The sequence below is a fragment of the Biomphalaria glabrata genome, chromosome 2 (assembly GCF_947242115.1).
Source record: "Biomphalaria glabrata chromosome 2, xgBioGlab47.1, whole genome shotgun sequence".
NCBI lineage: Eukaryota > Metazoa > Mollusca > Gastropoda > Planorbidae > Biomphalaria > Biomphalaria glabrata.
Genome location: NC_074712.1, coordinates 1,295,914 through 1,314,721, shown reverse-complemented (window position 1 = coordinate 1,314,721; position 18,808 = coordinate 1,295,914). Strand labels below are relative to the sequence as shown.

The 18,808-nt window shown below is 36.6% G+C and overlaps 1 protein-coding gene across 1 annotated transcript in view; it reads left to right on the top strand.

Moving 5' to 3' along the window:
• Positions 1-5,084: 5,084 nt before the first annotated feature.
• LOC106062823 (pro-neuregulin-3, membrane-bound isoform-like) overlaps positions 5,085-18,808 on the top strand; it is a 41,171-nt gene continuing 27,447 nt past the window's right edge. Inside the window, exon 1 of the mRNA XM_056018716.1 lies at positions 5,085-5,604. The gene's annotated coding sequence lies outside the window, so the exon portion shown is untranslated. The remainder of the gene's footprint in view (positions 5,605-18,808) is intronic.

Below are 18,808 nucleotides of genomic sequence, written 5' to 3'. Positions count from 1 at the left end.
CAAAATGGGGGGCAACTACCTGAATTCGAAGTCAAGCCGACATCTAACCACTTTGCCAGTGAGGCGTCTATGAAAATAGAAGATAGTATAGTTGTCTATTGTTTCTATAAAGTTACTTTGAAGCGGCGACCTATAAAGGGGGACTAACCCTTGTTTGAGATATCAAACAAAATAATTAATTACTAACTAATTTATGAATTTTTTTTAAAAATTGATTCTTGTGTTGTCAGGTAAAAGAAATAGGTGTGAGAAATTTGAGCTTGATCCGAGGTTCGGTGTGGGAGAAAGAGCGTTTACAAACCTTTTACCAGACAGAAAGAGTGAGTTGATAGAAGCTTTGTAAAAAATCATTCATACAATTATAAGTGAAACAAATACGATTGGGACTATTTTTTGTTGCGCATGAGGTAAAGGTTAGAGGTGATCAAATGTTGGAAACGCAATACGATTAAACAACTGGCCTAAACCTTCACTTTGACAGACGTCGAGTTGCCAGGCTCAAGTTGAGCTAATAAGGTTTGGAAACTTTTGGCAAACGAAGTTCAACATGCCACAGAGAAATATGGCCGGGGGGGGGGGTCATATCACTGAGATGTTGTTTTTAACTTTTTCTGTAACATACCTGGTTCTGTGGTGAACAGGATTTTGGTCGTGACATATTAATACCGCATGTTCTAGGAAACAACTAGGATAATATTTTAGAGGGTCTGCTATTCAGTGCACCGGTAAGTTTGTAAACTACAAAGTTATTCAACAGGATATACACCAAAATTTATGTTTTTCAAATGCTAGATTAATCAAGAGATCAGACTTTACAAGACAGACGAGGTCCATGCACAAATAAAAACTAAATGTAAGCCACAAATATCTTGAAAAGGCTTGACTCACATTTCCTGATCCATATTGCACGAAGACAGATATTGACATGCAATTTTAACAAATATTATACTAGAAATAATACGTAGACCCTCAAGGCCTATATGTGTGTCCATTATATTATAATAATAAAACCTGTACTCTCATCTTATCTTATAGATTACAGACGTTAAATAAAGAAGATAATCACATGCTACGCATTTCACGTGTCAATCTAGCCATGCATGTTTAATCAGTGACTTAAACTCTGCTAAGTCCTTGGTTTTCCTGGCTGATTCAGGCTACCTATTGTTGACGGTCGTTGACTTGTAGCTCCAGACTGCTGGTAGACAACGGAACCGCTGTATACGTATTAAATTTTAACTTATAAATCTTGAAATAGCTTTGCTTTTATTTATGACGAATTGAACTTTACTACAATATAGAAAAAATTTAACTTGAGATGAAATGAAATAAATGTGGTAGTAGACTTTAGTCATAATATAAAATGATATTTTAAATAAAATGTAACTCACTACAAAAAAACACGTCTTTACACTTTGGCATTCAAGACTCGTCTGACCTACCCAAGACAACTTACGACAATCCGCTTATCTTGCATCATTCATATGCATGGACACCAACCAATCGCTAACGTCTTCTCACCATCACCACAGAAAACACACACACACACTCCATAAACCCACTTCATTCTCTAATGGCACTAGAGAAGAAGGAGCACTTGCACAAATTTGTTCTGGTATATGGAATAAAAAATGTGCCTCTATCTTTATGTCTTTCTGAGTATTTTAAAAAGGTTTTGTTTGCTTTTTTTATTTGTTAAGTGAAAAATGGCAAATAAGACTCGATCCAGGCAGCTCTAGAGAATTAAAAACACGCTTCATAAAATAATAATTATAATAATAATAAAAATAATACTTTTCCTTTGTGGTCAAAGAAGCATTTTACCTATAAACTCCAAGATGGACCAATTTCATCCTTGACTGCAAATATAAACTTTCACTGCTGTGTTGAACTTATTTAGAAAAATAAAATGCAAAAAGACAAATTCTTATCTTATCTTATATAACATAGACGTTACTTCAAAAAAGAAGAATTCTGTTTTGATTGTTTGTCTTTTCATTTGTTTGAAGCTGGTGAAGGTCTTTTGGCCTTAACATCGTGTTATTTTTTCCTAATATTTGTGTTTACTTGGTCAAGAAAGGTTTCCTGTGTTTATTGTAAATTAAGATCTAGGTTCACATTCAGCAATAAACAACAGCGACAATTAGTGTCATGGCGGAGAACAATACTTTATTATATTGAACGCATTTCCTGTGTTTATGTGGACTGTATTTTTCCGCTCCTTGACTGCATTTGCTGTGAGTTTCTAGGCCAGAATGATCTTCATCAATGTTCTAGCATTCTCGTTTGTACATTAGGATTAATCTAACATGTGTTCACCTTTCTTACATCTAAAACTTTGTAACATAGTTCGTCCATCGTGGTTCGATGATGAGGACAGCACAGCACATAGGAGCTTAGGGCTTGGCTTCGTGTGGCTTGAGAGAACTATCTGAGCACGCAATTTCTGGCTGCACTCTCAGCTAGCTATTCCAGCTAGAACTTGCGTGCATTGTCTTTATCTTCGTCTCTGACGCTATTCTTCCGTCAATGCTGTTTTTCTTGTCTTCTGCTATTTTTAAGCCAGTTTTTTTAAGAGCGCGGTGCTAAGATGTTCTTTCATTTGATTCCATCTTCCAGGTTAGTTCAGTGCCTAAAAATGTATTTACAGAAGGGAGAGAATTCGATATCGTACAGGTTGTTTCCCTACACATTTTTTAAAGTTACTCCCCTTGCTAGTCTGAGTGGAGGCTATCATTTCTAAGTGATTCTCTAATCTAATCAGGCATTCTAGAAATAACTTTATTATGCACAAGTTTACCTGGCCATCTTACACCCACTCTCTCTCTCCAGTGCTGTGTTCCAATGGCATTCGATGTCATTTCACGCACCTCCCTAGACGTCATTACACACTGTATGGGCTTGATTGGGGCTGGGTTTTTTCGTTAACAAAAATACTCAGATTCCACATGTAATGTCTGCTCTTAATAGTATTACATTATATTTAAAATAATATCGATTTTACAAAACCATAGTTCACTGACCTAAATTTAAGAATAAGTTATATATTCAATATACCTTTTTTTTTTTTTCAAACAAAGCTTATATTGAATGATGTGGCATCAATTTGAATCAATCATGGAATTAATTTTTAATATCTATAGGTTAACAATAATAAATGTACGCCATTTAAAATATTAATTTTTTTTTTTGTTTAGCGTAACTTTCATGCTTGCTCAGCAAGCTATGGTCCACCTGTGTATGTGGGAGGGAGGGGGGGTATCTGGGACAATGTTACCGTGCTACTTATTTCAAAGCTACTTTAAAAAAAAAAACGTTTCTCGAGTCTCGATTCTAGCTCAAAGTCTCGAGCCTCCATGATGGAAATACGACATGTTAGCCACTGCACTATTCAAGCACTTGTAAAAATAGAAGGCCTTATGTCTAACAATGTCTATGGTTTAGATGTTTTAGCGAACGACCAAGTCTCAACTACAACTAATTGATTAACTAAATGATTTAATTTTCTATAGATTCGTGTGTTGTCATCGACAATGAATAAAATGTGCAAAGTTTCAACTTGATCCGAAAATGGAAATTGGGAGAAATAACGTTGACAATATTCCACCCAGAACAAGATTCAACCCAGAACAAGATTCCACCAGAACAAGATTCCACACAGAACAAGATTCCACACAGAACAAGATTCCACCCAGAACAAGATTCCACCCAGACAGTTTGAGTTGTTATGAGCTTTGTAAACAAAAAATAGCGTAGATAGGGACTTCTCAATCAACTAAACTTACAATACAATAGTGCTTTTATTTTAAGTAACATAAATGTCCAATCGCTGCAGTAACCCTGTCTCTAATCTGCTAACTATCGTAAAAAAAAAAAAAAAAAAAAGCGCAAGATAAAAATCTATGGCCATATAACAAGATCTTAGGGGCTCGCAAAGACCTTCCTTCAGGGAACAGTACCAGGAAAAAGAAAAAGAGGCAGAATGAGAAAGCGATGGAGGACAAGATAAAAGAATGGACGGGCCTGCCATTGAAAGAGGCTCTAATGCAAAAGACAGGGAGGAATGGAGAAAGATGGTCGACGAATCTTGCATGGTGCCCCAACGGTCCAAGAGACTTAGGGAAAGGGAAAGATAAACATGAATGTAATTGTAACGATTCTTTTTTACTCTTTTTACAGAGCAAGTTGTGTTCTTTGAATAGTGATTTGGTGTCAGAGGTGATTCACTTAACCCTGACAACATTAAAACCCAATCTTCTTATTCCTTACATTCATTCATTATCAGCAAAGAGAAATGGTACCACCATCCTGACCATTGGTTCACCCAAAGTCCCAAGTATCAAATACCGAAAGATGTCTGGATTCCTGGGTCCCCTTCTAATAAGAGCAGAAGATACAAGTAATGTAATTAAACGACGGAAATTGTTGAAAAAGTGCGACGGACAAGACAAAGCTGGACTAGTTCTACACGCTGTCATCTATTTCTTTTTAAAAAAAAATGACTTGTTGCTAGTTTTACTTAGAATTTGATCAAACTAAATCATAATCCTTAAATAACTATTTTGTGAAACACACTCAAAAGAAAAATACTAAACAAAAATTATAAGGGTGCCCATTCTTCTTATATTCACCTATCTGGAATTCCAATTTGGGGCAGTAGATATCGGTTTCTAAAGGGCGCCGAGGATCGGAATTCGGAACACACAGATAGGCAGGAAACCTGGCCTCTATAATATCTTTTAATATCCACTTGTTAAAAAGCATAGCTAGATATTGGAGATCGACGCCACTACAAGTGCCCTGTCGACCAGCGCCCCCCCCCCCCCCCAAGCCATCCAAATCTCTTGATTCGCTGGCGTCTTTATCAGCGCACTGGTGCCTAGTCCTCTGAGGGCGACGAAAGTGAGCGGGAGCCATTGACCCGTAAACTTAGCACACAGAATCAGGAAACCTAAACCCACGAATATCTTTTCATATCAACCTGTTAGAATGATAGCCTGCGTCATTCGTGGGGCGCTCGACACCGGTACGGTCGGCTGGGCAGGTGAAATTCCACTACCCAGGTATCTACCGCACTATCTCATTCAGACTTCCCGCGATCCCGCAAACAGCGGTACAAATAAACACACGCCTAGTCTCTAACACAAACAAACAGGGTCACATTATCACGTGCCAAGGCGTACACAGCCTTGAACTTGTCCCCTCTTTACGTCTGATCAACCTGTTCAATTTTTTTAACCGGCTAGTTATCGCTGATAAGATTTGTTATGAATTGATTTCAAGTGCCAACATTTGGATTGTATCGTCTGCTGATTTTTAGATTGATCTAAATCTAGCAGACGATGAGATAGCAACAAGCTTTTGAAACAAAACTTTGACATTACTTTTTAAAGTCTTAGATTCCGGTAGCCGGTACAAAACTTTATTTTTTAACCGCAAGAGACGGTGAAGTTTACCGTTAGATGTGCTAGAATCTGCTGGATTATTGATCCCGGCGTGTAGTGACTAGTGTGTTGTTGATTCGTTGGACTTAACACAGAGAGGCAATTAGTGTGCTGGAGTTGTTTTTTTTTTTTTCTTTCAGTGTTGGGATTATAAACACAGGTAGGCTTAGGTCTAGTAGGTAGGCTAGATAGTTAAGCCTATGGTTAATTTAGATAGATCTAGATCTAGACTAGATTCTAGATCTATATATCATATATCTTTTGGTGTTTTTTTTTAATGCCTCTTTCATTTTAAAATTGATTGAATTTACCGAGATAATCGAGTTTATCTAGATCTTGTTCTTTATTCTTGTATTTCTACATTTTCTTGACAAGTATTATCAAAGATCTATACTAGATTCTAGATCTAGAATGTAGTAAAGTAAAGTCTAGGCTGTAGATCTAATAATTATTAGAAATATAGACGTATCATGTAACAAAAATAATTTAGATCTAGATCTATAACTATTTAAACTTAGACCAATTATTGTTCTTTTTGTTTTGGGGGGGGGGGGGTGTTAAAAGTGATAAAATGGGGGAGGAACGTTTTGAGCAGCAGCAGACGTAGTCAGTCTAGATCTTGACCAGTTTACGGAATTATTGTGTAAATAGTGGGTTATTAATGTTATATTTGCCTTTTATATGTGTTTGGTTTAAATAAGCCACCGCTGCTATGGAAACATCAACAAAAGCTCGTTTGGACTAGAAAATAAGTTTCGGTCTACTTTGGCCATATTTTCTGTTTAGAATCTATTATTGACAGTAAACACACAACAAAAAAAATATTTTTCTTTAATCTTCTTTCGTTGGACATGATAAGTGCTGGAACCATTTTGGCTTTGTTAAGCTTTAAAAAACAAACAAATTAAACACTCAAAATTCTATGAGCATAGCCAAGGGGGGTTTTGAGTTGAAACCCCTTCCTCCAGAGTGCTTTAAGTTTGAAACCCATTCAGATGGTTTTGATTTTAAAATCCGCCTAAAGATAGCATTGAGGATGAATACCTCTCTCTTCAATATTATTCTGAAGCAAACTACAGTCACCAAATTATATGAGTGTAGCTTAGGGAATTTTTTATTTGCTAATAAAAACTCCAGAGATTTTTTAATTTAAAACCTCCCAATAGATGATTTTGACGATAAAACTTCCCTTTTCGAAATAAAATCTAAAGCAAACTACATTCAACGAATTCCAAGAGCGTAGCCAAGACAGGTTACCATTAACATGATTAAGAGGAATGAGAAAACTGATACCCCCCCCCCCCCCCGAAATATAATCCTGGCTACGCCCATGCTTATTACAAACTTACGCCTTCTGTTCATTCATTACGCGCTTTGTTTCTATTTGGACGCATCTTAAATCTTAAGCCACTTTTATCTGGCCGTGACATCTTGCGTACACTTCTGTTGTCATAAACATTTATCAGTTGGACACACTCGATTATTTTGTACTGTTTCGTTGTTTCCATTGCTGAGCGCGCACACATGCACATCTTTCTGCTAAGTGTTTGGGGAGATAAAGAATTGTATGTGAAATGTAGATGGTACTAAAAAAAAACCCAGTAATCTGTTATAGGAACTTTGTAACATTGTTTCCCATCTAGGTCTATGCTATGTGTTGTTTTATTTTAGGGCTACTGTGCTTAGGTGCACCGTGTAACTCACAATTAACCTACTATTGATCTCACAATAAGTCCTGAGTTCTTTGCAAAATAAAGATATGTATCATATGATAAGACCTATTATCTAAATGTTATGTTTGGTTGTTTTTTTGTTGTTGTTTTTTTTGTATATAGCTATTATGTTAACTCTTTCGCAGCTACAAGTATTCACAGTATTTCATACTCTAGTGATATTCATCCCAAAATGTTTGTCTTATAAAGGTATTTTGAAGGGGGAAAAAATATATTAATGAAGAGTTCTGGTCCCAATGAAGAAATTGCTTCAATTCTTATGTATTATTTTCTGAATGACAGAACTGATCGATACTGACTGCGATGGACGAACTAGAGATATCTCAAACATAGTACCGAAATAAGAAATAATTTGCTTTTAAGCCTAAATACAATTTCTGATCAGAGCCTTGACTTTGTGGTTATTGGACACCAGTGTGTTTTTCAAAGCGTATGGAGCATCCCTTCTAGATCTAGACCTACTGTGGGACATTCTTTTGAAGTATATTGTTTAGATATGTCTTGATTTATAGACTTACATAGTGAAGAGGCTAAAAGAGACAGTACAATCATTTAGCCTTTGTGTACTTATAACGCCACGTCATCAAATAAGTGAAAATAAGAGAAAGTTCTTAAACCGGAACTTAACAAAGTTATAACCCACTACCTCCTCCACCAACCCGACTTCCTATTCGTTTATGGCGCCCACCAATCTTGATTAGCCCCTAAAACACTCACAAACAGACGCAATAAAAATACTTATGTACGCCCACCACTTACATCTACAAGGATTCTAAACAATCTTCGGTACAAGGGGGCTGAGTAGGGGGAGATTAGCTGCCAAGTCAGTGACCGTTTGCTTCAAGTCCAATTACGTCATTAGTAATCGTGTTTTTTGTTTTGTTTTGTTTTTAACTGTGGCAGTTTCTTTTAATAATTAACTCTTTCTCTCCGTAATTATTTACCAAATTCTGGTGGAATCAACGTTGGTATCGTCTGTTAGGAGAGAAAGAGTTAAGGTATTCGTATTAGTAATTTGTTCAGGGGCGGCCTTGGATAATCGGAGGCCCTTGGTGAATTGATTTTAGTGGGTCCTAAATGAATTTTTTTAAGTATAAAAGAAACAGCAAAAAAAATAAATAATAATAATTACGTTATTTATTATAAATCTGCCCGTGTCTATAAATCGACAAATAACAGACATTCATTTATTGCAATTTCCGTAGTAGTGTCAGAGGTAGATAGGTAAACATAGAGTCATGGTGCTCTACTATGATTGAGATGTTATCATAGTTTCGCAATTTTCTTTTTGGTCCTGTGCGAGGCCCACACTAATTGGAGGGGCTCGGTGGCTACCTAGTTTGTCTATGCCTAAGGCCGGCCCTGATTTGAATTAGTCACTCGTAGTTACGCATACGCTCGCGAGTTCTTTAAAAATTAATCCTCTAAAGCAGCGGTTCTCAACCTTTTATGCTCGGCGACCCCTTTTTACATTCCCCCACTCTGCCGCGACCCCCCCCCAACCCAAACACACACATACAGCAATAGAAGAGTAATCAATAACAATCTATATTTTCGATGGTCTAAGCCGACCCCTGGCTAATCGTCAATCGACCCCCAAGGGGGGTCTCGACCCGCAGGTTGAGAACCCCTGCTCTAAAGTGACACGGTGCCGATGTGAAGTTAAATTGAAGTTGAACACTTAAAACTCCTTCACAGAAAATTGAATATAATCCAGCGATGAAGTTTACATCAAATAAAAACACAAATATGTCAATCAGATAAGTATCAAAACAATTTAAGTTAACTTGACTGAAAGTAAGACGTCATTAGTTACTGTGAAGTAAAAGGTCATATGACCAGACAATAAACTCCGACATCTTGCCTGTTGTTGTTGTTTTTTTTATAGTCACCCTTTCCAATAAATTCCTTGATACTAGAAATATTCTTCACCCTTCCACCGAATAATAAACTTAGAGACACTTCAGGACAGAAGAATAAAAAGTAAAGTAACAACGAAATAGAAGACTGAACCATAATTTACAAATACAAAAACAGAACCAAATAAAATACCCAGAAAGACACAAAGATAAAGGCACATTTCTTATTCCGTATGATTGGACTAATTCGTACAAGTGCTCCTACTTCCCTAGTGCTGATAGAGCATGGGGTGGGTTGCCTGAGCTAGCCAGGAAAACCAACGACTTTCCAGAGTTTAACACTGTTAAAGTCACTGATTAACATGCATGACTAGATTGACACATGTATTGCGTAGGACGTAACCATCCTCTGTTTTGAAGTAACGTCTGTAATTTATAATGTAAAAAATATCTCAAACCAATATTAACATATAAAGGATTCACTATTTCTTGACAATATGACTTCAGTCCCGGCTTCTGTGTGCTAACACTCTCGTTGCTGACAGCTTTAGAACCATTGATCTTTGGTGTTCCCCTAATCAGAACACTCGATCATAACAAGCGTCAGAGAAGCATGAAATGTGGATATTGTACTATCTCACACAAAAATCCATTATACTATTCAAAAAATCCATTATGGGGCCTCATTTCAAGTATGCATTCGCTTAACCATACTATCGTTTGAACTCGCGCGCACACACACACACACACACAACTGCATACATACACGGGTCTACAAGCTTTGACAATGACTTGTGGGCGGGGCTAATACTCCGTGTACCAGTTTTCAAGTAGATTGTTGAAATTCTAAAAATATGTGTCTGTGAGCTTCAAAACACAATTCAGAGTGATCTCCCCTTTGAGACTTATCTTTCACCCCTGCAAAGCAAGCGTGTCTTCATCTTCAAAAGATGGGCCGCGATCAAATTCGATGTTTACACAATCCAGATTTTCACACAGTCACTTTTTTTTTTTTATAGATCAATAAATTGTCAGTATTTTATAGTCTCCGGATACGTCATGTTTTTTGGCTAAACATCAATACATTTAATTTAAGACACAATGTCTGAGTGTTTTGTAGGCTAGGAACAAGATGGCAAATGTAACAACTGATGAAGCTCGAGCTTTCACTGAGAACCATGAACTTGAAACAGGAAACTTTGCACAAAGCTGCATATAATTTAAATACCTAAGTGTGCAATACACATTCCTATAAAACTTACAGGAGCTAGGGGAGTTAATCAGGGTAGTTCTGATTTATGAATAAATAATCCAATGCATCCGCTAGCTTAGCATGGGCAAGGTAAAGGAGAAGAATATAAAATCTCAAGGATGAAATTGTTATGTTACTTACAAAGCTGCATATAATTTAAATACTTTAGTATACCACACATATACCTATAAAACTTACAAGAGCTAGGGGAGTTAATCAGGGTAGTTCTGATTTATGAATAAATAATCCAATGTATCCGCTAGCTTAGCATGGGCAAGGTAAAGGAGAAGAATATAAAATCTCAAGGATAAAATTGTTATGTTACTTGAAGGACATTGACAATATTTCTAATGAAGAGTGGAAGACAAAATATCATGTTTTTTATAATTGCTATTGCAATTGATAGTTTGCATATGAAATGTAAATGCATGTTAAATCTTTTCAAACAAGGCTTTCACATTTCTACAGGCAAGCAAAAAAAAATAGTTTTTGTCATTTTTCTTTGCTTCTGTTGTGTATGGCATCTGCAATCCGAGACCCTTCCTTTATGCTCTCTCTCCATGTAGATCTATCCAGTGCTACTTTTCCCCAGCTGCTAGTGTCGATTTTGAAGCGCCTCATGTCGCGTTTCTATACATCCGTATACCGTAAAGGTGGGCGACCAGCGGCTCTCCTGTCATCTGTTAGATCGCCATACAGAATGCCTTGTGGAAGTCGACCTACTTGCATTCTATGAACGTGGCCAAGCCAGCCAAGGCGTCTGCTGCTGATAACAGAGCGGATGTCCTGGCACCCTGCTCTTCGTAGCACTTCCTTATTGGTAATTTTGTCTTGCCACCTTATTTCAAAGATCCGCCTTAGACATCGGAGGTGGAAGACATTCGGCTTTTTTTTTCCTGCCATGAGTAGGTTGACCATGTTTCACTTCCGTATAGCTAAGTGCTCAACACACAGGTCGGTAGACTAAGGCTTTGGCTTTAGTATTGTTAGTTAGCACTATGTTGTCCCACACTGTTTTCTGCAACCGTGAAATGGAGCCCATTGCTTTGGCTATCCTGTTGTTAATGCCTCTTTTTGGGGCTATTCGCCTCTTTATTGGGCTTTTTTTTTCACTTTCATTGTCTTTCTTTTAAGAAAAAAAATCAAGATTTTATTTCTATAAATTAACATATATTATTTGATACTAATGTAATATAGATGAATATATCTAAAAGAACTCTTTCTTATGAACAATAAGAAACATTTCAAAGACCTACATTCCAGCACTTTCGGTATGTTTGTGGATTAGACTGCAGCAAGCGTTCCTAAAGAAAGGTCAAGGTTAATGTCATAAGAAAAAAAATTCCTTTCCCTTCCTTTGACAATTTTTGATTGTCTCCCTTAAGACCTGGACCATTTACTTCCTCATCGTCAAGGTGGCAATCGTTTCTGGTGGAGTCAGAATTTGAGGGAGTCTCTGCCCGCGACAATTTCTCTGAGACTGACTTTTAGTCTTCAGTCACAGGGGTCTATTGGAGTCGTACTGATAATACTTTTTAATATGTATTTTTTTAATCTTTTTAAAATTTATAATGAAGCTTACTAATTTGACATTTCTGACTGCAGATGACAATATGTTAGTTGCGTTAAATATAAATATAAAGATTGTGTAACAACATGAAGGTAGGAATAAGATGTAATAGCATTTTCTTACAAAACATAATTACAGAATCAATAAAAATTTTTGCATAATACTGGAATGATTGTCAGTAAGTTAACAACAATGATAGTACAGAGTAGGAAGCATTGCACTCAGTTCTAACTCCTCAAGGGTGACAATAATGAAGATCTCCTTAAGTAGTTTTGGGGTCTTTTTTCTAAGCTTTAATGTTGAGAATATCATTTTTGAGTTCATTGTTTATGAAACAATTGATGGATCAACATCTTTCGGTGATTTGTATATTCTTGTAATCTCCCTTGGGACGAAGCACTGGCGTTGTCTGAGTTTCTTCTTTATTTTTTTTCAAGTTTGTAGTGGTGTGAGTTCCTTCGACCAAACGACTTCCGGTGTTGTAAGACTCCGACTTCCGGTCACGGTGTGCTACTGATGTACTTCCTCTTACAGAAGAGGATCGTAAGCACTTCCGAGTTCGTTTGTTGGGTGCACTAGCGGTGGGAGGTGACTTGGTTGTTGTAAGTGTCTCAACTTTCCCCGTCGCAGGATGCTAGATGCCGACTGTATGGGTAGATCTACGTCAGGGGTTCTCAACCTGTGGGTCGCGACCCCCTTGGGGGGGTCGATTGACCATTTTGCCATGGGTCGCTTAAGACCATCGAAGCTATGGATTGTTATTGCCTACTCTTCGATTGCTGTATGTGTGTGTCGGGGGGTGGGTGGGTCGCGGCAGAGTGGGGATTGTAAAAAAGGGGTCGCTTAAAAGGTTGAGAACCGCTGATCTACTTAGACTGTATTATTCAGAGAGGGGAAAGCGTGTTCAGATCGTAGCCGTAGTGCTGTTTTTTTCAGGTGAATGTCTTCTATTTTATATATATTAACATGTGTTTCTTTGTCATTTTTAGGTCTTCACTTCCAAAGGCCCTTCCTATGATCCTGTTCCTCACCACCGGTGAAGAAACACCCAGGAACCATAGGAAGGGAGCAGGGCTGGTCTTAAGGCCACTGCAACCTATGCGGTCGCAGTAGGCCCCGCGCTTTCATAGGTCCCGCGCTAATTCTGTGTGTAACTATTAATTGCAAAATATGTACGAAAAATTCCTGGAAATGTCCTGCATTATTAAAATCTCCTGAAAACGCATTAAAATCACCTGACAAATAGTCAAAATTCTCATTTGTGGGCGTCATTTATTACGAAAACACCAATCTTACAAGTATGCCATGGGTTGCAAGGTTCGTAAAGTAAAGTAAACTTGATCGCAATTTTGTACCTAGTAAAGAATGAATAAAATACAAAGTCGAATTTATTTTCTAATACAAAATCTTCATTTTCCTTATTATCCTTATTCCCACCCAGACTAGGCCCCGCGCAATCAGTTTCGCATAGGGCCCCGCAATTGTTAGGACCGGCCCTGGAAGGGAGTCTCAAACCGGAGAGGGAACCCACCTCCTCCGGTCCGAGCCTCTAGGCGGCAACGATGGACGCCATCGAAGCTCTGACTGCTCCCTCTCCGGACAATTTTAGTAGCAGGGTGCCTGGTGGGTGGACCAAACCACCCTCCAGATCCTTCCGTCCTATCAAGAATGTCCTTATAGACATGGTAGAAAAGAAAAAAACAAAAGAAACTCCCTGAAAATCTTATTTTTGTTATTTCTAAAGCTAGGCCTTTGAAATTTGTTATGATTACATATAATGATATTCTAAAATAAATAATACTAAAAAAAAAGTTTTTTTGAGTGATGGTTGTCATGGTAACGGCGGCCATCTTGTTTATTGTATACAAATTAAAACTCAGAATTTTGTAAAAACTATTGATCAGAAATACATGAAATTGAATTAAAAGATACGAAAAAAGGATCCTCTAAATTGATACAACGTCAGAATTAAAGATTTAAGTATGTTTAATTTTTTACAAATTTTTGAATTTTTAGTATATTTTAGACCTTAAAAACAGGATAAATATTAATTAAAATTACTTTTTAAAAAAAAAGTAAATAAAATATTGAAAAAAACTCATTGTACGAGTAAAGTAAATGATGTCCTTAAGAAGTGTTTCAAATTTCATTAAAATCTATCAAGTAGTTTAGGAGAAATTCCTAGTCAGATATAATGACATGTGCAAAAACTAACATTTTGAGAATAATGAGTTTAAAGAATAAACTTTATTAAGATTTTGTCTCATAACCCCTACAAAAACATTTTAAAAAACATGTTTTAGAAACAGATTTAAGCAATAAAAATTGTAATGTAATGAAAAATGATTGATCTACTTAATTATTTTATTAGTTAAAAATCGATATCCTAGACCCAAAACTCGATTTTCTCTAGGGATACCTCACCTTAACTCTTTCTCTCCGTAATCATTTTTCTCGTTCCGATAGTATTATTCTTTTTGCTCATTTGGATTTCACTCTCCTGTTAGGGTTAAACTTCAGTACTTTTTGGTATGCCATCAGAAAATGGTGTTGTTTTTTTTTTGGTATTGATTTATAGGAGAAAACATGTTCAAATTAAAGTGTATAAATCCAAAAATCATATTTAGTTCTAATGGGAGTCAAATCAAAGTTGGCATCGTCAATTAGGAGTTAAGAAATAAGACGGAGGCAACACACCCCTCGCTGAACAGAAGTAATCCAAGGAAAGTTTAAGCATAACAAGTTTAAACATAACACAGTAAATCCGAAGAAATCAAATAAAAATGAAATACGAAGTACTTCCCGTCAATCTTTATTTATATTTTCAAACAAAAAATGCCGGCGAAAGTTATTAGATTCGCCCCCATCTATTTGTATTTTTAATAATCGAAAGGATAAAGTTTAGTGTGAGTTAGTTAAAACTTATTCATTTCAAAATAGGTGAACGTGTGTCGAAAAGTGTTTTGAGTCAACTGAATGTGAACGTGTCTTGACAGTTTTCACAACAGTAATAGATGCTTGATATTCATACAATTCCAGTCAATGCTTTTAAACATAATGCCCTCAACCATTTGTCTAACGCTGATCATACATTGACCTACCACTGATCGCCCCTTCTCCCTTTCAACTTCTACAATGTAAAATAAATTCATTATATTAATAGACCTATCTTTGGTTATACAGTAATGTGTTTTTATGATTATTATTAACAAGATACTGTAAGTCTACTTATTTATAGATTTATACAAGAAATACAAGATACTGTAAAACTACGTATTTATCTATATACCGGGTATACAAGAAATAGAAGATACTGTAAAACTACTTATTTATAGATTTATACTAGAAACACAAGGAACTGAAAAACTACATATTTATTGATTAAGACTAAAACTGCTTTATTGATCCTTATCTTATCTTATATAATACAGACGTTACTTCAAAAAAGAAGATGATTACGTCCTACGCGTCATGCATTTAGTCATGCATATTAACCAATGACTCAAATTCTGCCAAGTCACTGGTTTTCCTGGCTAGCTCAGGCAACACATTCCGTGCTCTAATAGCACTAGGAAAGAAGGAGTATTTGTACAAATTTGTCCTAGCATATGGGATGAGGAATGTGCCTTTATCTTTGTGTCTTTCAGAGTATTTTATTAAATTTTGTTTTTGTATTTGAAGATTATGGTTCAGTGTTTTATGTATAATTGCTACTTTACTTTTGAGTCTTCTGTCCTGAAGGCTTTCTAAATTGAGTGATTTTACTAAAGGTGTTACTCTAGTCAAGTGTGAATATTCGTTTGTTATGAATCTCACTGCTCTATTTTGTGTCTGTTCCAGTTTCTTAATGTTTTCTTGAGTTGAGGGGTCCCAAACGGAGGATGCATATTCTATTATTGGCCTAACCTAGGTTAAATAACATTTTAGTTTTATGTTCTTATTTGATTTATAGAAATTTCTTTTAATAAATCCTAATGCTTTGTTGAATTTTTTTATAGTTTCATCAATATGTGGATTCCATGACAGTTTTTCATTTATTATAACACCTAGGTATTTTGCGTTTTTAGTCTGTGTTACTGGTTTGCCATGAATAAGTTAAGTGGAATTAATTTGTTTTAGTTTTTTTGTTACTCTTAACAACTGATATTTTTCTGGGTGGAAAGACATGCTCCAATTTGATTCCCATTTCTGTAATTCATCTAATTCTCTTTGTAAAATATCTGTGTCCTGTGTTGTTGTTATTGTTCTATATATTATGCAATCATCTGCAAATAATCTGACTTTTGTTCCTGAAGTAATGCAATTGGTAAATCATTTAAATGATTTAAATCATTTTTGTTGTGATTATGTACTATTTATTATTATACTACTAGATTAAACTGGACTATTGTTTGTCTCAATATCCAATGTCATCTGTTGTTATTCCTAATATTTGAATGGAAGTGCTGTATAGGACTTGGATTCTTGTGTCAGTTCTGATTTGACTTTAGTGTAGAGGCGTGTTTTAACCATCTTGGAAATGGAACCTAAGATTTCAAGGCAACAAAACTTCAAACTATCAGCACGGAGGGAAAGGGACGTAGAGGAATAAGACTGCTTAAGAATGGCCACATGGTCGCCACTCTAGTTTGGGAATGTAAAGGCGGTTGGTCGTTGGACTGGCCCATTGACACCATCGTTAGCCGTAGCCATAGAAACGGATGAGCTTTGCATCAATTTCCCTGTGGATGGCTAGGTCTGTAAGGGGTACCGGTTCTTGACTTATTTTTTTAAGATAAGATAATTTTTATTGCTCCAATCAAATGGAAATTCAGTTTGACAGCAATTGACAACCTCAGCGTAACTACTGTAACAATAGCATTATAGATGCAAATACAAACAACATTCACACACGAAACACATACACACTCACAACCAGCGCTTTATGAGTTTGACTTCAATGTACTTCTCGATGATGACAGCTGATCTTGTAACACTCTGACCGAAAGTGGGATAAAGGAGTTTTTAAATCTTTCTGTTTTAGTCCTAATAGAAAGCAGACGACCACTTCGTTCAGATCTTATGTAACAGTGGTTTAATGGGTGCAGGTTGTCTTTGAGAATCGTGAGTGTTTTGGAAAGGCATCTTTCATGGAAAAAGCTCTTCTAGAGATGGTAGCTGTGTTCGAGTGATATACGATGCTTTTTAAATTAGTCTATTTAGTCTTTGTGCAAGTGAAGTATTACCATACCAGCAGGTGATGGCAAAGTTAATTAGACTGCCGATGGTTGCTGTATAAGGAACAATTGTCAGGAACAATAACATCTAGGTGAAATGTTTGAGTTCAAAGACTGACCTTCCTTTTAGGCTTTGAGTTTTGATCGGATTAGATGCAGAGCTGACTAGTTTTATGAGTTCGTATATAAATCTTATAAACAAATGACTAAGTTGGATATTGTAGTAATGTAATAGAAAGACAGTACTTGTATATATACTAAACTGGCTGAAGAAAGATTCCACTGAAATTCTTTGAACTACTATCTTTATTTCTTGGTCATTGTAACATTCCTCTTTCTATATACCAGCACTCTACGTTCAACTAGGTCATACACAGTCTTTTATAAATACTCTCTGATTGGTTAACTTATTCAATAACAAGAAAGCTTTACTCAGATTGGTCAGTCCATACAATACAAACTGGTCAATCCATACAATACCAACATTAGACACCCAAAACAAGCACACTTAAATAAATTTCTTCTTTCAGACTTAGCGATGCATAGGGCAGATGATGTAAAGGTCATCTGTTTCTTTGGCCCACTGTTAACGAGGGTGTCATGTGGCCAGCACAACAACCAACCGCCTTTACGTTTCCCCAACTAACGCCAGGTACCCATTAGAGCTGGGTTGACGCCCTAAGATCCAAAAAGTAAAATCCCAGTCTTCAGCATGATTCGAACCCTGGACAGTGTGAAAGCCAAGCGCTTTACAACCCAGCCACCGCGCCTACACAGTCATCCATAAACACACTTGCTTTGTTGGGTCATTCAATAAAAACAAAACTTTCCTCAGTCTGGTACATCCACACAATACCAACACTAGTCACTCACTGTCACAAATTCGCGTAGTATCCTCAAAAAAATTATTTTTGCGAAGATAAAGATACGTTATTAAATGTTCGAAAATTAACGAGCCTTTTGTTGTCAAGCGCAACTCAACAATTTTTTTTTTCCCCACAAAAGTCAGGTTCTGATTGTAATGTTCATTTGGAATTAAATTTATAGCATTCACTTGGGGGTCGGAACTCAAAACATTTAGTTGTGTATTTTAGCGCTCTATCAGTGCGTCAATGTTCCGTTGAAGTCTACTTACCAAAGTTATAAGGTACACACAAATATATAAAATACACAACCTGCAGGCGCGCTTATGGCGTGACTAGAATACGACGTTTCTGACTGAAGGAACCTTTTTTCTTATTCCCTGGAACAAAAAAACTAACAAATGTCCTTGAGTGTCACTGAAGCATAAAAAGTAATATCATACTTGTATTTTATATGGCAATGTGAACTCAAAACTTAAGACGCTATTAGCCTACCAGCACTAGACTTAAATAATGCTATTACAAGCATTAGACTCAAATAACGCTATTACAAGCACTAGACTCAAATAACGCTATTACTAGCACTAGACTCAAATAACGCTATTATTAGCACTATTCTCGCTATCAAATAATTAAATATAGGCCTGATACTCAAGAGATTCGCCTGGCTTTCTAGATCTTGTGCGTTGGTGGACAGAATGTCAGAGGGGGGGGGGAGGGGGTCAAATTGTCCTGGTGGATATAGTCTGCTCATATATACCTGCAATGATCTCCTGTTTACATCGTCTGCCCGAATATATCAACAAATTTCTCCAGTTCACTAAGTCACGCTGACCTGAGAGCAGACGGGAGTCCAAGGCTTCGGCACAAT